This window comes from Phyllobates terribilis, unplaced genomic scaffold (genome assembly GCF_046119375.1).
Source record: "Phyllobates terribilis strain yellow unplaced genomic scaffold, ASM4611937v1 Scaffold_4126__1_contigs__length_64735, whole genome shotgun sequence".
Taxonomy (NCBI): Eukaryota; Metazoa; Chordata; class Amphibia; order Anura; family Dendrobatidae; genus Phyllobates; species Phyllobates terribilis.
The window spans coordinates 33162-44014 of NW_027366878.1; positions in this window are offsets into that span (position 1 = coordinate 33162).

Here is a 10853-nt window from a genome sequence, read left to right on the forward strand (position 1 = left end):
GGGAGGGTGGTACATGGTGAATGATTATAACCATCTTCAATTGGCTAATTGAAATTAAGAGGAAGATATTATGTCACTATGTTAAGTACTGATAAACTAGCTGCCCTAACTAGGGATTAATAAGCTCACTAGTAGTGATCGGACATCCTCGATAACCCCGCCCAAAAAATATTATGTCACCGCATAACATGTATTGCCTAGCAACAAATATGAAGCTTCATACACAATTTTTAACTTAAATTTAGATACCAAACTGTGATTTCTGATGCATATAATATTAAAACAGTTCAAGCATTAATAGTTTAAATAGAAACACAAGCTAAGATACTTCCAAATGTAGTGGATGATATAATTATAGTACGCGGGAGGGTGGTACGTAGTAGAGGATTATAACCATGTTCAGGTAGCTAATTGAAATTAAGAGTAAGATATTATGTTACTGTATAATATATATTGCTTAGCAAAGGATAAGAAACTTGATAGGCAATTCATAACTTAATTCAGATACTAAATTGAGATTCCAAATCTATATAATATCTAGACATTTCAAATATTAACAGTTTATTTTTCAGTAAATAAAAATACAAGCCGATCCGTTAAAAAAAAAAATACTAGCACAAACGTAAGAAGTGAATAAAGAGAAGTTATGTGATTGTAATATCCAATATCTTTTAAGATATTATAGCACATTCAAAATAAACTAAATCCCTTAAAATATTAAAATCATAAAATATAATAATATTGTAATAGGTTGTTTTAATATGATATAATAACATTCTTTTTGATCGGGCCAACATTAAAATAATAGAATTGATTCTCACAAATATCGAACCTGGAATAAAGGGGCGGGGTGACACCCCTACCATCCAAGCAACTGACTTCTAACATATGATATATTAACATTGAGTATTACATAGCGTAAGTATGGGGTGGCCAGTCGTTTCCTAAACCCTTTTTTAAATTTTATGTCATGGCTAATGCAGAGTACGGGTCTTACACATACAATTGACTCTCTTTTTTTACCTTCAAAAAAATATACAATTGAGTTTTTCAATTAATGTTTCCAATTTAATATTCAGAAAAGTAGAAAGTTTAATGTAAGAAGTAATTTTTCATATAGAGCCTATAAAAATTATGATGTAATATGTGAGATAGTTAGACTTAAATCTTTGATATACATAATTTTATGTAGACGAATATTATACAGTCTTCGTCATTAATCAATAGTAATATTCATAAAATGAAGTAAATTTAATGTAGAAAGAAGCAATTTCTTTTATAGAACGTATATATACACACTAAAACATTTAGGGTCTTTCATACACATAATTCAATGTAGAAAGATGCAATTTAATAAGGATGCGTTTCAGGTGTAAACAAATCGTATGGTGTAAAATAAGAACAAATCTAGATCGTTGGATCATTCAAGAAAATGCAATTCGGATGTTAAAAAATGCATGTTAATAAAAAAAATACATGTCGGGGGCAAAAAAATGCATGTCAATAAAAATGCATGCTGGATGCCCAAAAATACATCTATATTTTGCATGCAATTTTAATATATTAGCATTCACTTTTTCACATAAGAATGCATTTTTCGCACATAAGCATGCACTTTCGACACATAAACTTACATTTGATTTTAAATGCATTTTAAGCTGAACTTGAATGCATTTTCAAGAAATAAACATGCATTTTAAAGAAATAAACATGCATTTTTGAAATATATGTCTGCATTTTTGCATGCTTATTTTTAAAATGCATTCAAGCCAACTCACAATGCATATTAATCAAAATACAAGTTTATGTATTGAGAGTGCATGCTTATTTGCTAAAGTGCATGCTAATGTGTTAAAAATGCATGTAAAATATAGATGGATAAAAGGGCCTCCGACTTGCATTTTTATTGGGATGCATCTTTGGGCCTCCGACTTGCATTTTTATTGGGATGCATTTTTGGGCCTCCGATATTCATCTTTATCTGTTCTCATTTTACACCATAAGATTTGTTTACACCTGACGTTTTTTCTTTTATTAACACCCACTAAAACATCTAAAGTAAATTTAAATAATATAACATTGAACCTATGAATAGTAAAAAATATTAAGTATTATTTTCAAAAATAAATGGTTATTAAAAATTGAAAAGTTTCATGTAAGAAAGTTTCTCTTGGGTGAGAAGTGAGAATGAATTCTAGTCATTGGGTTTGAAAAAATTCAATCACTAGAAGTCAACCTTATTTAAAATGAGTTGACTATCGCTTACCACTTTTGACTGGTCGCTGACCGGTGTTGAGGGCCATTAGCTTCATAATTCTTTAGCTCAATAATCTATTTTTTCACGGGATATTTTTATTTTCACATGAAATGTGCAATATTTTTGTTTAGATTGTGTGATATTTATACTAGAATGTGTTATAAATTTACATATATAATGCATGGGATGTCTAAAGACAAAATTTATCATATTCTTAAATGTACAACATTTTTTACTAAAAATATGCAATGGTTTGAACGTGTAAGTGCAATAAAATTATAAATATTTTGTATTGCATTTCGATGATAATATTTTAAATATTTCGCATATATTATTAGCATTTACATGTAAATTTACTTAAAAAACCTAACACATATATATGAAACCGATGCACATATGATTAAGAAGGTTATATACTAAAATTTTCAATCACATTTAATAATAACAATATTGTTAGTTTACTTAGAATACTTTGCATATTTACTTAGATGATCCTGTAAAATTACTCATAAAACCTTGGACATTTACTAAAAATATCTTGGACATGTGTAGAAAACTTACGTATATTAGACGCACATTTACAACAACCAAATTCGTTAGGCTTTTCACATTGTTAAGAAAAACGGTGTATATTTTGTAAGAGAACCTCACACAATAATGATATTTCAATACACATTTATTTTATAAAAAAATTAATTAAATCTAATCACTTTCTAATGCACATTTACTTATAATACTCTATAGATTCAATCAACCTTGCACAGTCACTTATAAAATCTTGCACATTTACTCATACGATCTTGCGCAACTACTTATAAACATTGCACTTTATTCATATGATTTTGCACAATTACTTATAAAAGCTTGCTCATTTATGCATAATATCTTGCATATGTATTAAAAATTGATGCATATTTGATCATAAAAAAAATCAACTAAAACTACTCACATTCCAATACACATTTACGCAGATTTTGTTACACATCTACGTAGATTTTATTGTAGATTAACACACAAAATGTTGCATATTCTCCGAAGAAAAAATTTATGCTTAGAAAAAAAATTGGTCAAAATTTATTTTTTTAAAAAAAGGTCAATGTCGGTGTTGACCATGACCTTTGACTATGTTGACCATTGACCTTGACTGTATGATTAATCCTAATCATTGAATTCAAAAATATCCAATGACTAGCTTTTGTTCTTATTTCTCAGAAGTAAGAAGTTTTTCACTAGAACCTTATCGTCAAAAATACTACATATATTAGCCAGCTACTCGTGCAAAGGACGATAAACTCGCTCCTAGTATATTAACATTTCTAGAGTTAATATTGTATTATAACAACTAGAACCCTTCGGGTAGACATAGCTTGTGTTTCGCATATATCACTATATTTATTTATAGTGTTTGTTTGTGACTATATTTATTTGATAAGGTTGGTTTGATCAATTGCGTTGCTTAACAGATTCTTTTATTATAGTAAACATTTTCAAATGAACATATTAGATATAATATGTTACACGATTTCTAACAATAATGTGTTTGGTTTATTCTATTATTACGTACTAATGTTATAAAACTTGTTCAAACTAAATGCTAGATGTATGTCGTCATTTTTTTACATCATTTTTTCCTTTTGACTATTTTTTTTGCAAGTTTCAACTGGATTGATAGGTATTCTTATGCTCAATAAATATAATTGCACACGCATTCAAATCACATATAATTATCTTGAATATTTTATACCAGTGATTAAGCATAAAGTATATATAGTTCTGTTAAACTAATAAGTATGTTTTAAATTTGGAATCCAAGTCTTGAAAACCGGTGAATTTATCCTGGTGTTTTAGACTTGTGTGTCAATCAATTGAGATTTGTATAAATTTAACTACTAATATTGTTTTACATTAAATTTGCTTATATGTTTTTTGATCTTTCTTTAAAGTTTGATAAAAACTACAAAATTATGGATATGTGTCTATATTTTAGTTTTTTTTCCTTGTGATGGGTCTAAATTTTAAGAAAATTTAAAGATATACCGTGTATCACAAATATTTCTATTATGATCTCGATCGATATAGCGTTTTATCTATAGTTATATAAAACTTAAAATTCTATAAATTTAACATGATCATATATAATTCTGTTTGATTGTTTTATATTTAAAAGAATGTATAAATAATATGATTAAAGAGAGATTTTTAGTTTTGCTTTTTGTTATTCAACTAAATGAGTTTAGACATGATATTTCAATGAGTTAAGAAGAAGATATATAGCTCTACTTCAATAAAAAAAATTGATTAAAAGTTTTAATGGAGATATTTCATGATTTAGAACCCACCTAGACTTTAATGATACTAGGACCTTCAGGCTCATCCTAAGCACGACCCATTTCTTTTTTCACTCTTTTGTGCGTTTTATGTTGGTTATACATTATTTTATTTTTTATTTTTTGACTCTCCATTTTTATCAGCCTATTGTATTATGGTGCCTCTTTTTTAAGTTTTTTTTCTCTTTTTTATTTTACTTGTCCTCTTTTGTTACCATGGAACCCTTTTTTGTGTGTTTTATACTTCATCCATTATTTCATAACAATTAAATCCCATAATTAAATAATAAGCTTGTTAGTAACACTGTCTTATTTTATCTGAATGACATTTCTTTGTTTAATTTTCTCAAGTTCACACCTTTTTTCTTCCCTTAAGTATCGTGTACCTCATCTTTTTTTTTTCTTCTAATTTTTTTATTGTATGTTCATTTTAATTTTTCTTGTGTTTCTGAATATTTGTTTGTTTTTTGGAGGATTTTTCTTGTAATTTTTTCTCTATTCCTTTTTTCTTCCCTTAATAGAACCATGTAGTACTACCCTTCTTTGCGTTGGCTATGTCGTCTTGCTTATTGTATTCTCATTTTTTTTCTATCTGTGCACCTTACTTTGTTCAATGTCATTAATTATTGCCATCACGGAATAAAGATATATGAGGGTTTAATGAATTCAACCGATAGTAGGAAGATCAAGAGTCACAGACGTTTAGAATTCGAAGAATTGAATGGATTTGGATTGTTCAAAACGGCAGCTAAGGGTAATGTGGATTGATCGATATTGACTATTACTTCGGAATCTTAATTAGGAATCTTAAACACCACAATTTCCAGCAAGGGGTTTTAATGAGGCCCGGGGTTGTCTTTCACCCTGCTCGTATAGCTGCACTATGATCTTGATGTTTTGATTTGTTTTTCTCTTGTTGGATTGTCACAGCCTGGGGGCTTGTTTTCCTCCGTATGTGCTTTGTTTTGACGTTGTTTTGTATCACTCTATCCCTTTATATGACTATATATCCGATTTTACCTTTGGCAAAAAAAAACCAATTATTTTTTCTCTCTATATATATATATTAGAATTAGGATAAGATTAGATTAGATGGATATGGTTCCATATTAACTAAGTAACCTATTTAGTAGTATAGAGGGTTAATTCGGTGGGGGCTAATTTTGTGGAAGGACTGTGAGCACTATGATAGTGCACTACTGTATTACTAGATAGGGCAGCAATGCACTACTAGAAAGTGCATCGGTGCATTAATGTAGAGTGCACTTCATAGTTCACTTAAAAATGAGGAGTGCACTAGTGCACCATCGAGTAGTGCACCAGTATTGTACTAATGAGTGCACCAGTGCACTAATAAAAGTGCACCCTAGTACACTAATGAGTGCACTAGTGGTGCACTCGGAATACAATTGAAAATTTGTCGGTCGGAATACAGCTGTAATATATGTTCTCATATAATCCAATTCAACCATGCACAACCTTATATGAAAGTTTGTCGGTCGAAATACATTCTCAATTGTAAAAAGATACCGAGTAAAAGAAGATTAGGTTATTTTTCTATTCCTTTTACTTTTCTCTCTCTACTTCTATTTTTTAATGTATCTATTTCATTTTACAATTGAAAGTTAAAACCTGCATTGTAAGATTTCAACGCACTGAATATTTGAAACGTACTATTAAAAACCTAATCTTCTTTTACTCAATATCTTTTTTCTCCATCTCAATTATTCTACAACTGATTTCTTGCACATAATTTTATCTATGATCTCCGCTACAATTGATGCATTTGCAAAATCAATGAATCTCCGCTACAATTTTATATATACTCTTTTCGATAATCCAGTTCTTGAGAAGAAATAGTGAATTTACATGCAAATTTGAAGAAACACCTTCATTTGATCAGTTTCAATAAATTTTTTTACTAAAATAATCTTTTCTATATTGAGAATTTGTGGATAGTAATTTATATTGGATAAATATAGTTAAGCAAGTTCATTTCTTTTCTATGTTGATAATTTATGGATACTAATTTAAAATTTATGGGGTTGTAGCCCTCTCGTAATTTTGGTAGACTTTAATTTTGTTAGCAATTATGATAAATTGTAACCCTCTGGTAATTTCGGTATATTTTAATTTTTTTATCAATCATGGTTCACACTTTCATAATTATTTTGACTAATTTGTATCACGAGATATAGTTGGAAAATCTGTTTCCAACTTTGAAAGGCAGGAGGATCATGTGCAGAAAAGACATCCAAGAATCACGAACCTCGTTGATGCAACCAAATGCTTGATGAAATCCAACTTAATGATTTGTTACTACCGAATTTGTAATAATCAACATGACCACAATAGAACAATAATTGAAGTGAGAACCTCGGTCAATTCGTTTGCTAATGTTACTACATAAGTGGAAGCTAACACTACTAAAAGACAGCGTTTTAGCGTCGAAATTTAGCGACAAACGCGGGTTTGCATGCTAAATATGAGAAAGTCCATAATTAGCGTCGAAATTTAGCGACAAACCGATTTTCGAAGATAATTGTTGGCGGGAATCATGGCGGGCAACTTTTGCGTCGAAATTTTCGACGCTAAAATTAGCGTGCAAATGTTTCGACGCTAATATCGTCGCTAAACATTAAAAATCCCGATCGAAGATTAGCGTCGAAATGTTCGACGCAAATTCGACGCTAATGAGTAGCTGCTGGCGTGTATTAGTGAAATTTAGCGTCGGAAATTTTCGACGCTAAATTTCGACACTAATTTTGAATTAAAACACCAGAATTCAGTCGACTCCCTAGTTGACAGCAGAGAAGTGCGAATCGGCGAGAAGTGCGAATCGGCGACGGCGGAATAAGAGGGGCGACGCGAGAGCTAGGGCGAACGAGCTAGGGCCGAATCAAAGGGACGACTTCAAGGGTACTTCCTCCTCCTTTCTTCTTCCTTCTTTCTTCTTGTTAACTACAAATTGGGGGAAAATTAGGTTTTGATTGAATTAGTTAGATTCGAAGCTTTATGTTCAAATTAGTCTTCTCCTAGCTTTCTACAACGTCATAGTACTCTTGCATGTTGATTTTGACTATGATTTGGAGTGAATTGATGTTATATGAATTATTAGGGTTGAGAATTTGTGAATTTGTGAATGTTGTGTGAAGTTGTGAATTTACGAATTTGTCGATTTGTGAAATTGGTGGAAATGTGAATTTGTAGAATCAATTGTGATTGGTTGAATTTGGGAATTTGGAAACTAAATTGAATTTGTGAAATTACGAATTTGTCGATATGTGGATTTGGTGGAAATGTGAATTTGTAGAATCAATTGCGATTGGTTGAATTTGGGAATTTGGAAAATAAATTGAATTTGTGAATTTGCAAATTTGTCGACTATAGGAATTTGCGAATTTGTTTATATGAGTTATTTATTGAATTTATTGGTCCATTAATAGAATCTCTATAGTTATATACAGGTTAAGGAGTAATAAAACAATTCAAAAAATGAGCTTTGATCGTAGTTGGATGTATAATAGAATATTAGGAGATGGCATGCTCTCATTAGAGTTCGTAAGTCATCTTGACAAGTTCGTTGAATTTGCTATGCAACATCCTGAGTGTATGGACGGCGATCGGATGAAGTGTCCATGTAGTAAGACTACATGTCAGAATACGTTTTATCGAAGCGTCGATGAAGTGAAGTTACACGTCATGACTAATGGGTTTGTGCGAGAGTATTTTGTATGGATTCATCATGGTGAGAATGGTGTGCAACAACCGTCTGAAGATTTCGAGTATGGAAATGTGGAATACAATTCAGTTCAGAGAATGGTTATTGATGCAGCTGGGCCAGGAATGTTTGGAGAAGAAGGTGTGAATGAAGAAGCTCCGAATGAAGAAGCTCAGAAGTTTTATGATATGATGCGTGCAGCTGAAGGAGACATATGGCATGGTAATAAGAAACACTCACCTTTGTCTGCAGCTGTTAAGATGTTAGAGATTAAGTGTCGACATGGAGCTTCTGTGTCCTTAGTAGATGATGTGAGTGACCTAATCCAGGAATTGTTACCTGATAACAACAAGATGCCAACCAACTTTGCTAACATCAAGAAGTTGGTGAAAGGTCTCGGTTTGCCATATGAAGTAATTGAATGTTGTATAGACAACTGCATGATTTATTGGGGGCAAGATGAAAATGCCACACAATGCAAAGTATGCGGCAAGCCAAGGTGGAAATCCAACACAAAAAAGAAGAAGAGAAGAGTTAATGTGCCGTACAAGAAGATGTTCTATTTTCCTCTAACTCCGAGGCTACAAAGGTTGTATGCTTCAAAAGCAACAGCGAAGTATATGAGATGGCACGCCGAACATGAAATGATTGATGGGAAGATGTGTCACCCATCTGATTCACCAGCTTGGAAACAATTCAGTGAGTTACATAATGAATTTGCAGCAGAAGTGCGAAATATCAGACTAGGATTATGCACTGATGGATTCCAACCATTTGGTAGCTTTGGGCAGCAATACTCTTCATGGCCAGTAATTGTGACGCCGTATAATCTACCTCCAGGGATGTGTATGAAAGACGAGTTCATGTTTTTGACAATACTTGTCCCCGACCCTCGAAATCCAAAAAGCCGGATGGACATCTTTCTACAACCGTTGATAGCCGAGTTGAACCAACTATGGAGTCAAGGTACGATGACATATGACATCCATATGAGACAAAATTTTCAAATGAGGGCTGCATTGATGTGGACAATCAACGACTTTCCTGCATATTCTATGTTGTCTGGTTGGAGCACACAGGGAAAACTTGCATGTCCATATTGCATGGAGGATACTGATGCATTCACACTCCCCAAAAGTGGAAAACAATCATGGTTTGATTGTCACAGAAAGTTCTTAGTCCCAGGTCATCCTTACCGTCGGAACAAAACTGATTTCCGAAAGGGAAAAGGAGTGAGCAAGAGATTTGGAAGAGTGAAAACAGGAGAAGAGTTAATAGAAGAAGTGGAGCGTTTGGGGTTCATGAAGGCATACGAATATGAGGCTGAGAAGGTTAATGCTCAGAAAGCTAAGAGTCATGGCTGGAACAGGAAGAGTATATTTTGGGATTTGCCGTATTGGAAGACAAATATGATTCGACATAATCTCGATGTGATGCACATTGAGAAAAATGTCTTTGACAATGTTTTCAATACCGTGTTAAATGTCCCCGGGAAGACGAAAGACACTGCGAAATCTCGGGAGGAATTGAAAGATATTTGTGATCGTCCAAGTCTAGCAAGGAATGAAAGCACCGGTAAATATCCAAAGGCGTTGTATGCTTTAGATAAAGAGGCAAAGAAGATTCTACTTGAATGGGTTAAGTCCATAAAGTTTCCGGATGGCTATGTGTCAAACTTGTCGAGGTGTGTGGATTTCAACAATCTGAAAATGATTGGAATGAAAAGTCATGACTGTCATGTCTTTATGCAACGCCTTCTGCCAATTGCTTTTCGGGAGCTTCTTCCAAAGGAAGTTTGGGAGCCGATAACGGAGTTGAGTATTTTTTTCAAAGACTTAACTTCTACAACGTTAAAGGCTACCGATCTAGAGCGTATGGATCTTGAGATCCCAAAGATACTTTGCAAGTTGGAACGCATATTTCCACCAAGCTTTTTTGATTCAATGGAACATCTCCCTGTACACCTTCCATACGAAGCTTTAATGGCAGGCCCTGTGCAGTATCGATGGATGTACCCATTTGAAAGGTACTTGTTATCTACTTTAAAGGTAATGCCAATTACTAACAATGCTTAGTAACTATATTATTTTTTATGGGACATATATTTAAGAAAGCTGAAGAAAAAGGTCACAAATAAAGGTCAAGTGGAAGGAAGCATTCGTAACGGTTATTTGCTAGAGGAAACCGCAAAATTTGCTTCCTTTTATTTTACAGACGGTGATCCCAGGTTACCTGAGAGGTTGCAAAGAAATGTAGTGTATGATATGGATGTCGATGACGACGCGGACAAGTTATCCATTTTCAAGTCTGCAGGAAGACATGTAGGTGCTTGTGGGAAAAGGTATTTGGATAACAAGGAGTTAGTCGCTGCCCACAGTTATATTCTTTTGAACTGTCCTGAAATCGAATCATACAGAGAGTAAGTGTTCAAGTCATTTCAATGGATTCCTTTTGATTGGATCATCGGTTAATTTGATTCATTTTTTTGCATCGATGTCAAAGTGACTTTGTGGATGGATTGTATGAAATCAACCCTGAGATAACGCAA